Source organism: Cryptomeria japonica, chromosome 5, assembly GCF_030272615.1.
Source record: "Cryptomeria japonica chromosome 5, Sugi_1.0, whole genome shotgun sequence".
NCBI lineage: Eukaryota > Viridiplantae > Streptophyta > Pinopsida > Cupressales > Cupressaceae > Cryptomeria > Cryptomeria japonica.
The window spans coordinates 36,468,055-36,477,813 of record NC_081409.1 but is presented as its reverse complement, the minus strand read 5'-3'; positions in this window follow the sequence as shown (position 1 = coordinate 36,477,813).

The following is a 9,759-nucleotide window of genomic DNA, read 5'->3' as shown; positions in this document are numbered from 1 at the left end:
TACCGTATTATGTCACCGAGCAAGGAACCTAGTCGGTAAACCCTAAGGTTATCGATATCGGTTAAAGAAGGCAGAATGTCTACCGAGCGAAGTTCAATATTAACTAAGTAACAACTGAGTTATAATAGATCGCATTGGATGGATAAAAGCATTATTTAATGAAGGATGTTGATGAGCTGGAGATGAATAAATGATTGGTATGTCGCACAAGAATTTTTTGTTAAGGATCTACGACAATGAAAAATCAAGAGGAAAATCTACAGCATAGATTGAACCGCAATAACCTAGCACAAGTTTCTAGGAAGGAATGCAAGTTCCAAGGTGAGGTAAAACATTTTTCAGATCAAAGGATTCATTGAACCTAGTCCAGTTTAATGATCTAATGGCTAATATTGATCATGGGAAATGTGATCAAGGAGATTAAGCGGTTAAAAATTGTTTATAAATAAGGAATTGTTGATAAACAATGTATGCGGGCAAATGTATGCATAGTGATGCTACAGGATTGTTTACCGAGCTCAAAAGCTTGAAGATCTGATTGAAGAATAGATTGAGAAGCCCAACAAGCCCAACAAGGGACTAGATAAGTCTTATGACAAGATTGTTTTGAGCAAATAGAATCTGCTTTAGCATTTCAGATGTGAAGTTGCAAATATAATTTATTACTGTTATTTGTTTTCTAAGTGACAGGAAATCTCTTAACTGAGTGGACCTAACCGTCTTATTTGTAAACCCTCTAGCAAGGTAACATTCTAAATGAGTGTTTGAAATCCTTTGACAAGGTCACTTCTAACAAAGTGAAAGACTCTAACAAGTCTAAGGGAAATCCCTTAATCGGGTCACATCTAGCAATGTGTTTGTAATCTTTAATAGGATTTGCTTTTAACCGAGCATACTCTAGAAGGGTATATTTCTTAGTGGGTCCGAAATTCCATAGTGGTTTTTCCCTATTTGGGTTTCCACGTTAAATTTGGTGTTATATGTGTTGTGATGTTATCTGTTCATAAGTTTGAATGTTTTATAGTTTTGGTTACATATTTTGAAGTATAAGCTATCGAGGTTGAATCAGTTGAATATATTGAACAAGTTAAGTTTGTATGATTCACCCCCCCCCCCCCCCCCCCCCCTCATCTTATTAACTATTGGCATCAGAAATTTACAATTGGTATTAGAGTTGTGGACTCCAGAAGAAAAGTTTAAAGGTACTTGAGGAAAAGATCCGAAGATGTAAAAGGGATGCACCAAAGCTGAACAAGTCAAGTTTCTCCACATGGCAGAAAAGGATGAAGTTGCACTTATCAAGAATTGGAGAATATGCAACATATTATTTGGAGAATGATTACATACCACCTAGCACCAACCCGATGACCATGGAAGAGATAAAGGCAAAGCAAGAACATATTCAAGCTATGATTGAAATAACATCAGCATTAATCGACTCAGAGTTTAATGATCTAGAAGGCTGTAATGATGCAAAAGCGATGTGGACCAAGCTCATATCTGTGTATGGTGGTGATGAACATGTTCAAAGAGAAAAAGTAGATAGTCTAAGAGGACAACTTGAATCCATGAGAATGAATGAAGGTGAGAACATAACCCAATATAGTACAAGGTTAAAGGAAATTGTCAATCAAATTAAAGGAGCAGGAGGAACTATTGAAGAAAAGGATGTAACAAGTAAGTTGTTGAGAACCCTTCTACCTGCTTATGCCATTCGAGTCTCTGCAATCAATGAATTAAGGTATATACCAAACATGCCAGTCTATTTGGATGCCACTCTCAGTAAGCTACATGTATTTGAGTTAAGTAATTTTGATAACAACGGGTCTTCGGTAAATAAAGTAGAATCTGCATTCAATTCTTTTCATATTGGTGAATCTGATGACTATAATGATAGAATGAATAAGTATTCTGAAGGAAATCATAGTGGAGCAAGTGAGAGATTTCATAAAAACATGGAAGAAGTACACAAACTCTATGAGGAAATCAGAAAGCAAGAAGAGTTTGAAGCACTATTGGCCAGAAGGTTACCGAGAGGCAAAGGTAAGTATAAAGGAAAGCTACCTTTAAAATGTTTCAATTGTGATAAAATAAGACATATGGCTTCTAACTGCCCTGACAAAGAATCTAGTGAAAAGAGAGAATACCGAGATAACAGGCAGAAAGACAACCAATACAAAGGACACCAAGACTTCAGAAGGAGAGACAAAAAGACATGCCTAGTAGCTGATGAGGAATCCAACGATGATAAATCTGATGAAACTGATACATAGGAAGTTGTTTATGTGGCTATTAAAGATGGATCAGATGAAGAAAGGTATGAAGAAAAATACCTTATAGCTCACATAAATAATAATGATTCTTGGATCATAGACAGTGGATGCTCACATCACATGACAGGTGATAAACACAAGTTTGTTAAATTAGAAGACTATGCTGGAGGATATGTAAGATTTGGTAATGATGCACCATGTCCGATGAAAGGTAAAGGATCTATAACACTTCTTGACAACGCTAAATGTGATGATGTACATTGGGTTGAAGGTTTGAAATACAATTTGTTGAGTGTAGCACAGCTAAACAATATAGGATACCGAATATAATTCCAGAAGGGATGTGTCAAAGTTCATCACAAACATGGAAAGTTGGCTGCTACCGGGACACAAACAAAAGGTAATACATTTCATCTTGACTCAACTCGGAATAAATGTCTATATGCAAAAATAGAAGATACCTGGTTATGGCATAAAAGGTTTTGTCATGTAAATTTTGATAATCTGATCAAAATAAGTAAGAAGCACCGAGTAAGAGGTCTACCGAGCTTGGAAAAACCCGAGAATGCTATGTGCCAAGGATGCCAGATGGGTAAGATGACAAGATCAAGCTTTACAATTAAGTCCTACACTTCTAAAGGAATTTTAGATCTAGTACACACTGATCTTTGTGGTCCCATGAAAGTTCAAAGTTATTATGGTGATAAATATTTAATATTATTTGTGGATGATTACTCAAGGATGATGTCAGTTATGTTTTTAAAAGAAAAATCAAGAGCTTTTCAAATGTTTAAATGGTACAAGGCAAGAGTTGAAAATGAATCAGGAAGACAGCTAAAATGGCTTAGATCTGATAGAGGAGGAGAGTTCACTTCTGATGAATTTAACTTATTCTGCAGTGATCATGGTATAAAAAGGCAAGTGTCTACATTGAGAACACCTCAACAAAATGGGATAGCTGAGAGAAGAAACAAATCAATTGTAGATTGTGCCAGAACCCCGATGATAGAAAAGAGGGTACCTCAAACATTTTGGAGAGAAGCAATCAACCCTGCAGTTTACACCTTGAACCGAGTACAACTAAAGAAAGGAACTATGAAGACACCATATGAAATCTGGTATGACAAGAAACCTAATGTAAGTTATTTTAAAATCTTTGGAAGTAGATGTTATGTTCACAAAGATAACAGAAATGGAAAGTTTGATCAGAAAAGCGAGGAAGGAACATTTCTTGGTTATTCTTCTAGAAGTAAAGCATTTAAATGTCTGATCAAATCATCTAACAAAATAGTAGAAAGTGCAAATGTGAAAATTGATGAATTTGCAGAAAGAAATGATGAAGGAAATTCCAAAGAACCAGAAAATTATGAATAATTTGTTTATGTTCAACTAAGAAGTCCCACCGAGAAAGTTGTTGAAGAAAATGAAGATAATATCCAGTTACCGAGTGATGAAGAAGATCATACAGAGCCTACCGAGCCTATATTAGCCAAATATGGCAGAAGAAATCATGCATCAAGTCAGATTATAGGAGATAAGGATGATCCAGTGATGACAAGGAACAAACTGAGATAGAACACATGTCTGATATCGGAATTTGAACCGAGAATAGTAAAAGAGGCATTTAACAATGGAGATTGGGTAAATGCTATGACATAAGAGATTGATCAAATCAAGAAGAATGAAACATGGACATTGGTCCCAAGACTGAAGGACAAAAATGTAATCGGTACAAAGTGGATTTTCAGAAACAAGCTAAATAAAAAAGGTGAGGTCATTCAGAACAAAGCAAGACTAGTTTGCAAAGGTTATGCTCAAGAAGAAGGAATAAATTATGGTGAGACTTTTGGACTTGTGGCTAGACTTGAGGGAGTAAGAACATTGTTGGCATATGATGCTTTCAAAATTTTCAAGGTATATCAAATGGATGTTAAATCTGCATTTTTGAATGGTATACTAGAAGAAGAAGTTTATATTGAACAACCTGAAGGATTTATTGAAGACAAGAGTAAAGATCAGGTATGTAAATTAAACAAAGATTTATATGGTCTGAAACAAGCACCTAGGACATGGTATGAGAGACTACACTCTTAATCAAGATTGGTTTTATAAGAACAAGTGAAAACAACAATATGTACATGAAGAATGATGAGGACAATGGAATACTGATCTCAGCCATATTTGTTGATGATATTATTTTTTGTGGAAATGATTCTCTATGCAAGAACTTTGGAAATGAAATGTGCAAAGAATTTGAGATGTCATTAATCGGTGAGATAAAGTATTTTATAGGTTTACAAATACTACAAATGAAAGATGAGATTTTCATTACTCAATCCAAGTACATAAGGGAAATCTTGAAGAAATTTTGAATGGAGGATTCTAAACCTGTAAGTACTCCTATGACTACTAACTATAAACTATCAAAGAATGATGAGTCTACATCTGTTGATGAGACACTTTACCGATCTATGATTGGAAAGTTGCAATATGTTGTTCACAGCAGGCCAGATATAGCACATGCAGTAGGAATAGTTGCAAGATTTTCTGCAGAGCCCAAAGAAACCCATATGACAACAATCAAGAGAATTTTCAGATACCTGAGAGGCACCGAAGATTATGGCTTAGTATATGAAAAGAGGAATGATTTTGATTTAAAAGTTTATACTAATGCTGATTGGGCAGGAAACACTGATGATAGGAAAAACACAAGTGGTGGAGCTTTCTTCTTGGGAGATAGACTAGTAAGTTGGCTTAGCAAGAAACAAGGATGCATTTCACAATCAACAGCCGAAGCTGAATATGTCGCTGCAACATTGAATTGTACAAATATAGCATGGATCAAGCAACAGTTGGAAGGTATAAATGAGAAAGTTACCAAGCCAGTAACTATATTCTGTGATAATACTAGTGCCATTAAAATTTCAAAGAATCCGGTAATGCACTCTAAGACAAAACATATCTCTATAAAGTATCATTATCTCAGAGAAGAAGTTCAAGAGAAGAAAGTTGTGCTGGAATATATAAGTTCAAAGGAGCAAATAGCAGACATCTTCACAAAGCCACTGCCAAGGGACACTTTTGAGTACCTCAAAAGCAAGTTAGGGGTCCTACCCCTATCTTCTACTCACTGACAGAGTTTAGTGAAAGCATCAATTCGATGACTCTATAGAAAATTATTTGTGGATTGATGCTGATTTATGCACTTTAGGAGGTTTTCTAAAGGTGTGCAAGAATTAGTGAATAGAGACAAGTTGCTCTGACCAAGACTGAGTTGATACATGTGTAACACAACAAGGCAAATCACTTCAGAGGGGAAGAAACCATGAACTTTTTTTTGGCATTGTTGTCAAAGGGGGAGAAGACTAAATGGAGAAAGATAGACTAGATGGAGTAGAAAACAGAAGACTAATGACAGGGTGAGAAGACTTCAGGAGACAACTCAAGGATAACAAGAAAAGTCCAACAACAATCTGAATCCAAATCAGTTGGAACAAATCAAGTTAGTATTGCCACTTAAAGTTGGTTTTGCCATCAATGCCAAAGGGGGAGATTGTTGGCATTGCAATAGAAAGGAAATTGTTGGCATTTCAATAAGGATATCAAGAAGGTTGTTGGAGATTATTGATATAACTGAAGAAGGATGATTACTGTCTTAATAATATTGTTTTGTCATTGATGTCAAGAAATTGATTTTATGATTCAGTATGATGTTGCCATATGTTGAGAAGTATGTGTTGATGAGTATTAGGAGGTCGGTAAGTGACAAAGAAAGAATGTGATAATAAAGGGGAGAAATAAGTTATTCAATGGGCAACTATTACCGAGTTAGATAATGATGAGATGATGTTGTTTTGATTGTTTTGATATCCTACATATGTTGTTGATTAGAAGTTTAATACTGTATTATGTCACCGAGCAAGGAACCTAGTCGGTAAACCCTAAGGTACCTAGTTGGTAAACCCTAAGGTTATCGATATCGGTTAAAGAAGTTAGAATGTCTACCAAGCGAAGTTCAGTATTAATTGAGTAACAACCGAGTTATAATAGATCACATTGGATGGATAAAAGCATTATTTAATGAAGGATGCTAATGAGCTGGAGATGAATAAATGATTGGTATGTCGTGCAAGAAGTTTTTGTTAAGGATCTACGACAATGAAAAATCAAGAGGAAAATCTACAGCACAGATTGAACCGCAATAACCTAGCACAAGTTCCTAGGAAGGAATGCAAGTTCCAAGGCGAGGTAAAACATTTTCAGATCAAAGGATTCATTGAACCTAGTCCAGTTTAATGATCTGATGGCTAATATTGATCATGGGAAATGTGATCAAGGAGATTAAGCAGTTAAAAATTGTTTATAAATAAGGAATTGTTGATAAAAAATGCATGCGGGCAAATGTATGGACAATGATGCTACAAGATTGTTTACCGAGCTCAGAAGCTTGAAGATCTGATTGAAGAATAGATTGAGAAGCCTAGCAAGCCCAACAAGGGACTAGATAAGTCTTATGACAAGATTGTTTTGAGCAAATAGAATCTGCTTTAGCATTTCAGATGTGAAGTTGCAGATATAATTTATTACTGTTATTTGTTTTGTAAGTGACAGGAAATCTCTTAACCGAGTGGACCTAACAGTCTTATTTGTAAACCCTCTAGCAAGGTAACATTCTAAATGAGTGTTTGAAATCCTTTGACAAGGTCACTTCTAACAAAGTGCAAGACTCTAAAAAGTCTGAGGGAAATCCCTTAACCGGGTCACATCTAGCAATGTGTTTGTAATCTTTAATAGGATTTGCTTTTAACCGAGCATACTCTAGAAGGGTATATTTCTTAGTGGGTCCAAAATCCCATAGTGGTTTTTCTCTATTTGGGTTTCCATGTTAAATCTGGTGTTATATGTGTTGTGATGTTATTTGTTCATAAGTTTAAATGTTTTACAGTTTTGGTTACATATTCTGAAGTATAAGCTACCGAGGTTGAATTAGTTGAATATATTGAACAAGTTAAGTTTGTATGATTCACCCCCCCCTCTCATCTTATTAACTATTGGCATCAGAACTTTACATCAACAAGCCCAAAATTTCAATTATGTGATTATTATGAAAAATTTGAACACACAACAAATGCAAATAAAGAAAAAAAGAGAGAATTGTAGAGGGTTGCTTTGACTGAAGTTTTTGAGGAACAACCTGCAATGAATAGGGTATTTCCAACATTTGACCCACACAAAGATATGATGGAGTTAATGATTGGTATGCCCCTAAATAAAGATAAAAATCCACCACACTGTCAGATAGATCCCTTTGAATTTCAAGTTAGCACCCTCCAAATGGATCTTTCCAAAGTACAAAATGTGGACAAAATTAGTGTGTCAAAAAAGACTAACGAACTGGTCTACACTTCACTACTAAAGGTGGAGAGAGAGAAAAATAAGTCGGAGAAACAAATAGAAAAGTTACAGACAGACTTGGCAAATGAAAAATCAAAGAGGAAAGCAACAGATAACAAGTGCAATGATTTACAGAAAAGGATAAAAAATTCGAGCTCTGTGGTAGAAATTGTAGAGCAGGAAAGGATGGAGGTAGAATTGAAGGAACTGAGGGAAAAACTGTCTGGAAGCAGTAAAAAAATTGATAATGAAAGAGCCAGTTCACAAAAATTATACAAAAGTTATGAGTCTATTGTTGCCAAAATAAAAAAATACTGGACCTATTGGATCATGACAAGGAAAAAGCAAAACATTTAGAAGAGGAAGTAGAGGAAGAAAGAAAAAAATGTGCACAAATGAAAGAAGACCTGCAGAATGCAAATGATAAAATTAAAAATTTGGAGGACAAATTGAAAGATAATATGAAAAATACAACAAAGTATATACAAGAAAACATTTGGGGGCAAATAATGCAGATGAGTGACAAGTTGTGTGAATGGTTTGAATTGAATGAAAGTCCGAGATTAATTTATTGGAAGATCAAAGGGCACATTGAGAAGAGCATACATGTTTATTCAAAAGAGGATATGACAAAACAAATTTTGCAAGTAGTCTACAATACCAGTGACTATTATTTGGCATCAAAGAGAATTAACACCTGCATTGATGCCACAGTTAAGACATCCTTCAAAAATGCCAGAAACTAAGGGAAACATCAAAAGTTATGGATAAAGGTGGCAAAAAGATATTGAAGATGCAAGAAAAGACAACCAATTTGATTAAACTTGGTTTGCCGAAGTTCGTTGGCTCATCAAATAAATTCATTGAAAAAGGAGCTTACAAAAAAAATATGGAGGAAAAAATGAAGTTTGATTTAGACTTGCTTCCTAAGGACACAACTCCCCAAAGCTTTCTGGAATTCATCAAACCATTTACAACTTTGAATGCGGTATTGGGTGAAATAGTGATGTCAAGTCACTCTTCTAAATATGGATTGTTGACAAAGTTGCAGTTGAATTACCATAGTTTAAATAATAGTGGACTTCCATCAAATGAAGAGTGTAGCACCCTACAAAAACTGGCACAAAAATCTCAAGAATCATAGTATGTATTCCACAGTTTTCTGCTTTTACTCTTAATTTCAAGGTTTTATGTTTTTTCTGTTTGGAATTTGGAATCGCTTGAAATAACTTTGTGTTATTAACAGGAAAAAACCAGCACTTGCTATTGCTAATCCAACCTATGATGCACAGTGCAAACCTTTAGCTTTGTAAATTTATATTCTCAAATTATCCCAAGTTTTAATATTTCTGCATTTCTCTATTTCTGATTTCTAGGTTTTGGGCACTGCTATTATCTATATTTAATTTGTCATGGCTTGGATTAATATTTAATTTTGAACTCTGTTTTTTGAACAAGAGACATGTAGTAATTGTTATATTGCTAAATTGCTAATCCGGCCAATGATGGCCATGCAAATTTGTGCTAAGTTTGTGATACTGATGGAAATCGGGATGATATATTCACTGTTCAATTCCTTAGTAATTGATTTTGATGTTGAGTCTTCACATGTTGCAAAATGACCTAAAGTTGTTGTTGCTCCCTTGTTTCTATAAAAGGGAATTCAAGGTAATTTGCAAAGGGTTCTGAAATTTTGTATTTACTTTTGCATGGAGAATCACACAGAGTTGTGTATTGAATGAATTATATCATATGGCTATATTTTGAAAGAATTAATGAAAATATAAGTTCCCCACATGTCTAAATAAACATCTCTATATCAATAAACACATTATGGTCTTTTATTATGCTATTTTAAATCTGGAAATAGAAAGTTGAAAAATACAAATACAAATCAATATTAAATTCTAATTGCAAAAAGTTGATAGACTCATAAAATATCATCAAGTTATCAACCATAATAATATGATTTTTTAATATGAATGATGAGATACAGTAATAAGATTAATAAATACCAATCTCTTATAGTTACCATTCCTCCTCATCAAATTCAAAGCTTTCTTGATTCTTGTTTGTATTTTCTTCACTCTGA